The sequence below is a fragment of the Setaria viridis genome, chromosome 2 (genome assembly GCF_005286985.2).
Source record: "Setaria viridis chromosome 2, Setaria_viridis_v4.0, whole genome shotgun sequence".
Lineage (NCBI taxonomy): Eukaryota > Viridiplantae > Streptophyta > Magnoliopsida > Poales > Poaceae > Setaria > Setaria viridis.
The window spans coordinates 16623076-16633898 of NC_048264.2; positions in this window are offsets into that span (position 1 = coordinate 16623076).

A 10823-nucleotide genomic window follows, 5' to 3' on the forward strand; every position below is an offset into this window, starting at 1 on the left:
AATTTGTGTGGCCTTCTAAAGCTAAATCATATTCTTGTGTGTCTCTTAAGCCGGCCCATAATTGTTGGCAAGAAGAAGTGAAATTTACTTTTGATGTTTCCAAGTGCGATCGTATTTTTGATGAGTTGCTTAAACTTGTACATCTAAAAAAAATCTCATACTATTCCTCCACTTGAAGAGTTGAAGAGGAAAGCATATTATAAGTTTCATAATATTTCTTCTCATGCAACTAATGATTGCAATGTGTTTCGTCGACAGGTTCAATCAGCTATAAATGAAGGCCGTTTGATGTTTCATGAGATGCAAGTGGACAGGACACCGTTTTCTGTTAACACCATGGACATACAGTAGCCCAAGGTACTGGTTCAGCCGCATCAAGCCAAAGCTGCTAAAGGCAAGGATGTTGTGATCAGGGAAGAGAAGCTCGATTTGAGGGGAAAAGAGTTGACTAGGGAAGTGGTGTATGAAAAGACTCCAGATGGCAGAGAGTCATTTAAAATTATTGTGAAAGCTTCTGTACACGAGGGGCAAGCAACGTCCATGGCATCTTGTCAAAAGTCGTTCAAATCTACTAGGCAGACTGAGCCGGTCAAGCCGGTGCAAGGGGCCGGTCAGACCGGTCAGCTATAGGAATGCCCCAGAATGCTGAAACCAAAGTGTCCAGAGATTCAGACTTGGAAGCTTAATGTGGCAAAAGATCAAGAGAGTAGCCCCAGGGAAAAGGTCACCTTTGATATACTTCTGGATAAATATTCCAAGCAAAAGGCCGTTACAAGTGATTGGCCAATAAAAAAGAGAATGAGGTCACCTACTCATAAAGAGAGGCAAGATTCACCAACAAGAGCGATGGCAAGATAGAGAAGTGACCAAGCTCAACCAAAGAAGTACCCCTCCACATCTTGGGCCCCTCCGGCATCAAATCCCCGAAGCCTAGTGTGGGATGACAATAGGGTAATCTGGGTGCCTTACCAGTCTGTACAACAACCATCTTTCCATCCTGAATGGGGAGAATCAAGGAAGTCGGTTTTGGACAGGATCTCACGCCTCATGCAAGGCTGGTGGGCACCCCGCTCATCTGGTCACAGTGCACAGACCCGACCGGTCTGATTGGTCTACACCAACTAGTCAGACCGGCCTGTCCAGACACCTAGAACGCCTCCTCCAAAGCAAGTGTATCGTCCTAAGAAGGAGGGGGAGGTTAAGAAGATGAAAACAGACTCAGGGAAAGATACATAGAAAGCTATTATCCAAATTGGGTCTAGGGATGTCCCCGTTGAGAATAGTGCCAAAAGACCTGTTGGTATAGACAATCTGGTCATGTCAACTGTTCAGAAGGCTCCTGCTACTAATAATCATGAGGCTAGTAGCGGTAGTTCAAGCTCCAAATAATTCTTGCCAAGTTGGTGTCCTCCCGGGTTGACTTGCCCCCAAAGGAGGAAGATGCAAAAGTTAAGGCTGCAAGAAAAGAGGGAACATGAGCTAGAGAAGCAAAGGGACGAAGCATTCAGCAAGTATAGGCCCATGGTGTTGGTGTTTTAACCTAGCAACCTACCTAAGTAGTATCCAAGGTAGAGTTTTTGGTTGGTGAGCATTGCCAAAATCAGGAACTTGATGGTGTACGTAGGCACGCGATTTAGACAGGTTCGGGCCGCTAGATCGCATAATACCCTACGTCCTGTATGTTGTTTTCTTGTATTGGATTGAACTTGTTTTGAGGGGGTCCCTGCCCGCCTTTATATACTAGGGGAGCAGGGTTACAGGGTAGTTGTCGTACAGGAGTACTAGTTTGATTTGACTAGAGAGTTCTACTCTAACTCGGAGGAGTAGTTTCCATGTCTTCGACTAGTCCTCTGGAGTCCATGTAGACTACACCACCCTGTACCGTAGTCTCCATGTCTTGATACGATTTGCTGTATGTCTCCTAGTGTGGATCCGTACAGGTCTTCCAGTGGGCCCATAGGTGTATGGCTGACACATGATCCCTCAGAAAAAGGAGTGGAGAGTCAAGGCAGATGCACCAACTCTACCGGTAAGACCGGTTGAGGCGCCAGCACTAGCGCCTGAACTAGTCGGGCTGGTCGGGGGGTCGGTCTGTGGCAGAACCACCCAAATTAACCTGACTAAAGTGTACTCAACATCACCTCATATGCGAGCAGACACTTTAATCAAGTTAAAATGGCAGTCGATCGGGTTTCACCCGATAAAACCACGTGTCTCGGATTGAAACAAAGCATACTCACAAGAGGTTGAGTCCAGAGATTACAAAAATCCAAGTAGATTAATACAGGTCCCAACTTCATTTATTACAACTCAAGAGTTCAAAAGCATAAAGGTAGAGGTTTAAAGTTTAAAAGCAGCAGAAAAGTAAACAATAGTCTAATGTCAATTCAAAATACCATGGTGAAACCTACCATGATATCAATCACCATGATCCTCACCGACCGAGGACGGATCCCACTTGACAGTCCAACCCGGAGGGAGTTAAGACGGCCGAGTCACACTAGCAACCAAGCAAACAACAGCACTTGTAAAAGATAGCTACAAGCAAGGTTGAGTATACTAATACTCAGCCATCAGGTGGTAACTACTCGACTGACTCCTAGACATGCAAGGCTTTTTGGCTAAGGGGTTTGTTTTGCCAAAAGCTTCTAAAGTAGGTCCTTACTTTCAAGTTTTATCATCAGGTTCTAGTTGATTATCCAGTCTAGGTAAGCACCCATTCTAACCAAGCATGCCAAACAAACAATTTAATCAAGCATCAATATTAATCATCATCCTTTGTTCCACTTCTTACTCTGTGCAGAATAGTGATCAAGCAGTCTCAAACTATGAGAGGCAGACGATTCGAATCGAGTTTCTTAACCTTGCAAGGTGAACCTAACTGTGGTGGAACACCTCGGATTAACTCAACTAAAGCATGGTTAAGTCACTTAACACGCGATCCGCCTGCCTTAATCAAGTTAACTCGATGTGCCGTCGGATTTCATCCGATTTAACCACTTAATAGGACCGAGTTAGCATAGCTCACACGAAGGTGAGTGGTTCCAAAGAATACAACAGATCCACCATTTGATTAACAATTCATGACACACTGGTTAAAAATAAGAGTTTTACAAGTTCTGAAGGAAACAACAGAAGGTAAAAGCGTCGGGTCGGATGTCCCTGGTGAGGCCAGACAGGACATCAATGATCCCATTCCCCGCGATCCGAGGAAGGATCCCACTCGACCGTCCACCCAGGAGGAAGCTGGGGCGGCCAAGTGCTAATAGCAAGCTCGGAGGTTTCAACTTCACCTGAAAAGAGAAGCCACAAACAAGGCTGAGCTGCTAAGCTCAACAAGACTTAACCGACTGGTGAAAAGCTACTTCACCACTTCTAGACATGCAAGGCTCTTTGGCTGAGGGGTTTTTGGTTACCAAAAGCGACTATGTTAGGTCCTTGCTTTCAAAGTTTTAGCTCAGATTCTAAGTTCATTGACCAGTCGATGTTGGCAACTTACACTAAGCAAACATAGATCAACTTGATGTATACAAGCTTAACATCAAGACCATGTCATCATCAGACTCCTTTATTACTCAGTGTAGCATAGCGATCAAGCAGTCTCAAACTGTTAGAGGCAGACGAATCGATTCGAGTTCTTTAACCGTGCATGGTGAACCTAACCTCACAACATCCACGCTCCACCGAGGGTCGCTTCCTGTGTTGGCCTTCCCCATCAATTCCCTAACCCGTGTGAGGCCCACTTCCCTTGGTGCAAGGTTCCACAGACCCGGCCTTTGCCGTTCTATGACCACACTTGCCACCACGTGCGGCCGCAGGGGAACTTCGTTCCAGGCTCAGTGAATCGAACCGCTCACGTCTAGGTTCAATCAGGTACTAGGCTTCCCCATCCCATAATAGGTATGAGATTAGTACTTTCAAACACTTGATCACGAACACCACCACTATCAGGCCTTAACAGATTGAGTAAACAGACGGAGCGATCAGCCGACCACCAAAAGAGTTCACCAAAACCCTGCCCCGTCCATTGTCCTTATAGTTGTAAACAAAAGAGAACATCCAACTCCTATATTTCGCGAGTGACAGGAAACCACTCGACTTTTACCAAGTCCTATTAAGCATTGCAACTACTTGAACCCAACAGACTAGTGTTCAGATCAAAGGAACTATGTCATGCATCTAGGGTTGCAAACAACTCCTATACGTAAATGCACATTCATGAGAAGGAAGGCATGTGCAAGTTTAGAAAGTTGGGTGCATGCTACGGGGCTTGCCTTCAAGCGGAGGGGAGGGAAACTGGTCTTCAGCAGTTGCTGCTTCGACTTCTGGGATTGGCGGCTCTGCTACAGCTCCGTCTTCAGGCGCCGGGTGTAGCTCGTAGGTGTTGTCGGCGAGATGTAACTCTACACGAATGCAAATGCAGAAGTTAGCCTATAGATGGTTATTGCAACAACACTTGCAAGTTAAAGCTCAGACACTTGTAGCAAAGCTACAAAAAAGGTGGGGGAGCTCAACTTTAGTTGGTGGAGAATAGGATAAAAGGGTCGGATGGCGGTAAACTTGAGATCTGACCCTTAAAGTTAAGGAATAACTATGCCGGGGTCCTCAGACTTAACACAGAGAAGTCCCCGATATTTTACACAGATACCCTCTAGTCAAGGAAAAAGATACAGTCGAGCCCTCGGGCAAGGTGGATAAGGGTCGGCGAACAGACAGGGTCGGGCAAGGCGGAAAAAAGGGGTTGGGCGAACCGGAAAGGGGTCGGCAACTTACCTTCAGGTCTACTAGTGAAGGTTTTGGGGTCGAGAAGGAACAGACTTGGGCGGAAAGGCTAAAGTGCTAAGGCTTGGGCGGCGGCGAGGTTTGACGGTGCTCCGGCGGCGATGGAGCTTCTTGTGGGCAACAAGAAAGCTCTAGCACAGCGCGGAGGAGCAGACGGCTTGGTGGATTGGGGAGAAGCGGGTTTGAGCGGAGAGGGGAACTTCTCAAGAGTTCAACGGGAGTGCTTAAGTGCGCTCAGAGTAGGGGTAGCGAAACAGCGATGGTGAACGAAACTCCGGTGGGACTTTGGTATGCCTTTTTATAGCTGCGCGGAAGAGAGAGATTTTCGAGCAGCACGAAGACCAGGAAGAAAAGGAAGGAGTGCGCTGCCATAGCGGCAATTGAGCGGCGATGGGCGGTGGAACAGGACCTTAGAGATAGAGTCTTTGGCTATTGGGCACTAGAGACAAGGCCGGCGCAGGCGCGGCTTTGCCGGAATTTAGATTTGGCGGAGGCGGGCGTGGTCTGGTCGCGTCGAGCGGCGGATTTGACTGGCGTGTGACAGGGAGAAGAGCGCTGCCAGCGAGGTTGCAGCAGGCGAAGTGATAGGGTGAGCGCGAAATAGCGGCTTGTCAAGGCACATTACTGGCAAGGCGGAAAAAGGAGCTGTCGCAGCCGGAGTCGGGCTTGGCGAGGGAGGTATCATCGCGCAGTGAGCTTGTGGGCAGCGCGACTGTGGAGAGGCGGAAAAACCAGAAGGCATCGGGGCTTGCAGCCGGGGATTCGGGCAAGATGATGGGCATGGGTCGCGAGGTGGTCTGACGCAGCAGCGGCAAAACTTTGCCACGGCGGCGACGGGGCACCTTGGCGTGGCCGGCGTGGGCGCGAGCGAGACGAGGCGAGGCAGAAGGGGTTGCAGGGGGCTTCCACTGCGATTGGGGAGGAGGGCGCGCTGATCCATCCTATCGCGGCCGGTGACTGGGCGAGGCGGCGGGCGTCGGAGAGATCAAGCCACGCGGCGGGGGAGCTCTGAAGCGGGCGCATGCTGCTCAGGTGCGTCTGCCTCGAGAGAACCAGGGAAAGATTTGCGGCTCCACCAGTTAGTCTTGGGTTCTCCACTGCTCCAAGATTGGAAGGAACACTGCCTTTGGACTTAGAAAGAACCGGCGGTTTTGGGTTGGGTTTTCAGGGGTCGGGACTGAGAACCGGACCTTGAGCGCTTAAGCTACGAAAAGGTGAGTCATCGGGATTAGGGACTTTGGTGGAAGATTAACTCGGCTGATTAACCAAGGTCGTTACAGCCTACCCCCCTTAAAAAGAATCTCATCCCGAGATTTGGGTCTAAGGGTAACCAGTGGGGGTGTGCAGTCCTTACCTCCTTGGTTGGAAAGAAAACTTTGGAAGAGTTTGTTAGATACTCTTCTGTTTCCCAGGTTGCTTCTTCCTCTGTGTGGTTGTTCCATAGTATCTTGTACATTTTCACAGTCTATCGTCGGGTATGTCTCTCTTTTCGGTCGAGGACCTTGGCTGGATACTCGGTGTAAGTTAGGTCGGGCTCGATTTGAAGTTGCTCCTATTCCAAGACCTCAGTTGGAACTTGGACACACTTCTTCAGTTGGGATACATGGAAAACATCATGTATGGCCGAAAGCTAATCTAGGAGTTGGATCTGGTAAGCAACGGGTCCACAAATTTCCAAAATCTCATAAGGACCAATGTAACGGGGAGCCAATTTTCCCTTTATTCCAAACCGTTGCACTCCTTTGGTCGGGGAGACTAGAAGATATACGTGATCACCAATGTCAAATTGCAGGGGTCTCCTTCTCCTGTCGGAGTAACTCTTCTGTCGAGATTGGGCGGCCTTGAGATTGGCTTGGATTATCCTCACTTGCTTTTCTGCTTCTACTACTAAATCAGGGCCATAGGTCTGTCTTTCGCCAAATTGTGACCAATTCAACGGTGTCCGACATTTCCGACCATATAGGGCTTCAAACGGTGCCATCTTCAAGCTAGTCTGGTAGCTGTTGTTATAGGAAAACTCTGCTAGGGGTAAGCACTTATCCCAATTCTTGTCATAACGGATGACACAAGCTCTCAACATATCTTCAAGGATCTGATTTACTCTTTCGGTCTGACCATCGGTTTGGGGATGATAGGTAGAGCTACGAATGAGCTTGGTGCCAAAAGATGCTTGCAGTTGTTCCTAAAAACGCGCTACAAACTGAACACCTCGATCAGATATGATTGTCCTAGGCACACCGTGCAGGGAAACAATGCGGTCAAGATACAACTCCGCATATTTCTTGGTTAGGTAGGTGGTGTGAACAGGAAGAAAGTGGGCAGACTTGGTAAGATGATCCACAATAACCCAAATGGAGTCATGTCACTGCGATGTAAGGGGCAGTCCAACAATGAAGTCCATGCTGATGTCTTCCCATTTCCAAGAGGGAATAGGTAGGGGTTGCAGGGTACCTGCTATCTTCAAATGGCTGGCTTTGACACGTTGGCAAGTGTCACATTCCGAAACATAGCGTGCAATCTCTGGCTTCATTCCACTCCACCAGAAAGTTTGACGGAGATCATGATACATCTTATTGCTGTCAGGATGGATCAAGAACTTGGAGAGATGAGCTTCATCTACGATTTGCTTTTTCAGATTGGGGTCGTATGGTACAACAAGTCGATTTCCATAATACACTCTCCCATTCTCATCCTGTCGAAATTGCTTGTACCCTTCATCCTTCCATGAAATCTTCCTTTTGATTCACCTTACATCCTCATCCTCTAACTGTGCGGACCCAATTTGGTCCTCTATAACAGACTCAAGAGATATATGGCCGAGGGTTCCGTGGGAAACAATTTCCAAACTGAGCTTTCCCATTTCCTAGCACAGGGTTTCTGTGAAGTTGGTTGCCATCAAGCAATTGCAATGAGTCTTGCAGCTAAGAGCATCGGCCACCACATTGGCCTTGCCTGGGTGATAATGCACTTCCAAATCATAATCCTTTATCAACTCCAACCACCTTCTTTGGCGCATGTTGTGGTCGGCCTGAGTGAAGATGTACTTAAGACTCTTGTGATCGGTGTAGATGTTGCAGTGGGTGCCCATCAGATAGTGTCTCCATATCTTTAAGGCATGAATCATTGCTGCCAACTCAAGATCATGGGTCGGATAGTTTAGCTCATGAGGTCGCAACGCCCACGAGGTATAGGCAATGACTCGGTGGTCTTGCATAAGAACACACCCAAGTCCAGTGCCAGAGGCATCGCAGTACACGTCAAACGGTCTGGAAGGGTCGGGTTGAGCTAAAACTAGGGCTGAGGTCAGCAGGTGTTTCAAGGTGTTGAAAGCTTCTTCACACTTGTTGTTCCACACAAATTTGACCTTCTTTTTCAACAGCTCAGTCATCGGCTTGGCTATCTTGGAGAAATCCGGGATGAAACGCTGATAGTAGCCTGCTAGTCCAAGAAAACTTCAAATCTGGTGAACTGAAGTGGGTGGCTTCCAATCCATGACTTCCTGTACCTTGCTGGGGTCAACTGCTATGCCATTCCGAGAGATGGTGTGTCCCAAGAACTTGACACTCTCTAACCAGAATTCACACTTGGAGAATTTGGCATAGAGCTGATGATCTCTCAACCATTGAAGAACCACATGAAGATGTTCGGCATGTTCTTCTTCACTCTTAGAGTACACCAGAATATCATCAATGAACACCACCACGAACTTGTCCAGTTCGGGCATGAACACCAAATTCATGAGATACATGAAATAGGCGGGTGCATTGGTGAGTCCAAAAGACATAACTAGGTACTCGTAGAGTCCATATCTTGTGGAGAAAGCAGTTTTGGAAATGTCACAGGGTCTGATCTTGATTTGGTGGTAACCGGAATGAAGATCAATCTTGGAGAACACTCTAGCTCCAGCTAATTGATCAAACGGAACATCAATGCGGGGAAGTGGATACTTGTTCTTGATAGTCACCGCATTGAGGGGTCGGTAGTCCACACACATGCGCAGACTTTCATCCTTCTTCTTCACGAACAGGGCTGGGCAACCCTAGGGTGAAGTACTGGGTCGGATGAAGCCTTTCTCCAATAGATCATGCAACTGGGTTTTTAACTCGGCCAGCTCAGCGGGTGGCATCCGATAGGGTCTCTTTGATATCGGAGCGGTGTCGGGCTGCAGTTCAATGGCGAACTCGATATCTCTATCTAGCGGCATGCCGGGTAAGTCATCTGGGAACACATCCGGGTACTCACGGATAACAGGAAGGTTTTCTATCCGGGCTTCTGATACAGGATACGCACAAGGAGTTGCGTACTCAGGGTGGGTCAAGGATATGGTAGAGCTGCCATGCAAGGGTGAGTTGATGTGGAGAGCTCGGGCAGCTACATCTAGAACCACTTGGTGTCGGGTCATCCAATCCATCCCCAAGATGATATCTATTCCTTCCAGGTGAAGGATGATGAGATTCTCCCTAAAAAGAGTTTGGCCTAGCTGGATAGGTACAAGGTTAACTATCTTGTCTGAGGCTATCTTCCCTCCCGGGGTAGATCACATATGACCCTTTAGTGCGACCAATGCTTAGCTTACATCTCTCACCAGTCTTATTCCCGATGAAGCTATGGGATGCTCCCGAATCAAACAAAACAACAACAGTTTGATTATGGACAACGAAGGTACCTGTCATCACTAGCGCGCCTTCGGGGAGCTCGGTCAGGCTGGTGTAGTTGAGCCGACCTTGGCGAACTTGCACCTTGGGCCTTCTTCCTCTGTTGGTCGTGGTGTTTTGGCCAGGCCGCTGATTCTTGTTCCTGGGGCAGTCCTTGGCAAAGTGCCCTTCATTTCTACAGGTGAAACAGCGGTTGCCATTTACAAGGTGCGGCGGTGGTAAGGTCGACCGGGGCGCCTACAGTTGGAAACTGGGGAAACAAGGTGCCACGGGCGGTGGAGGGCGAGCAATCCATCGTCCCGACTGCTATGGCCTGTGAGGCACCTGAGGGGGAACCATCCTGAATCGTCGAGCGGGCGGGCTCGGTAATGTCACTAAGGCCTTCCGCTTCTGGTCGTCCTTGAGGGCTTGCATGCAGTCTTCTTGAGAGATGGCCAGATTCACCAACTCATTGTAGGTATCCACCTTGATGGGATTCAACCTCTCCTTGAGCTCCAGGCTCAAACCTCTGCGGAACCTATTCCTCTTCTTCTCGTCGGTGTCCGCATGATAGCTGGCGTAGCGGCACAGGTCGTTGAAGGCTTGTGCGTTGTGTAGAATGTCACGGCTTCCCTGGGTAAGGGCTAAGAACTCGTTGAGTTTGCATTCCAGAAGACCTTCTGGAATGTGATGCCCTCTGAAAGTGGTCTTGAATTCGTTCCAGCTGACAGCATGGTCGGCCAGCAGCATGGCACGGTAGTGGTCCCACCAAAGCCGGGCGGAACCACGCAGCTGTTGAGCCGTGCACCGGGCCTTGTTCTGGTCGGGGCACGGGGTGGTGAGGAGTTCGAACTTGGATTCGATCGTACGAACCCATGCATCGGCATTGAGCGGGTCTTCAGTCTTGTGAAAGGTTGGGGGCTGCATGCTCAGGAAGTCCTCATATCGAGCAACTTGTGGTTGTTGAGGAGCCCTCCCTCCATGGGGCTGCTGTTGTTGCCCTTGTACAATGTGCCTTAGCAGCTCAGTCTGAGCCGCCAAGATGGCTTCGAGCGAAGGAGGGGGCGGAGGCAGCGGAAGGTCCTGCCTCTGCTCGCTACCACTGGGTGCAGAGCCTGATCAGGTGCGGTGCGCCATCTGCAAGAGTCAATGTTCCGTTAATTCCGAAACCTCAAAAGTATTCCAACCATGCGGGAACGTATACTTTAAATCCTCAAAATGTGAATCTTGCCGATACTGCAACACAACAACATTTCTCATTAAGGAGATACACACTTCTTCTTGCCGTCTCAGTTAGTCAACTGGCTTGGTTCTGCACACAACCTCGGGCGAACCAAAACCGTATCCCATGAGTTCCACTTTATTCGACCTTAGGTGCTCGGGTTGGGCAAAGCGAAACCGGGCAAC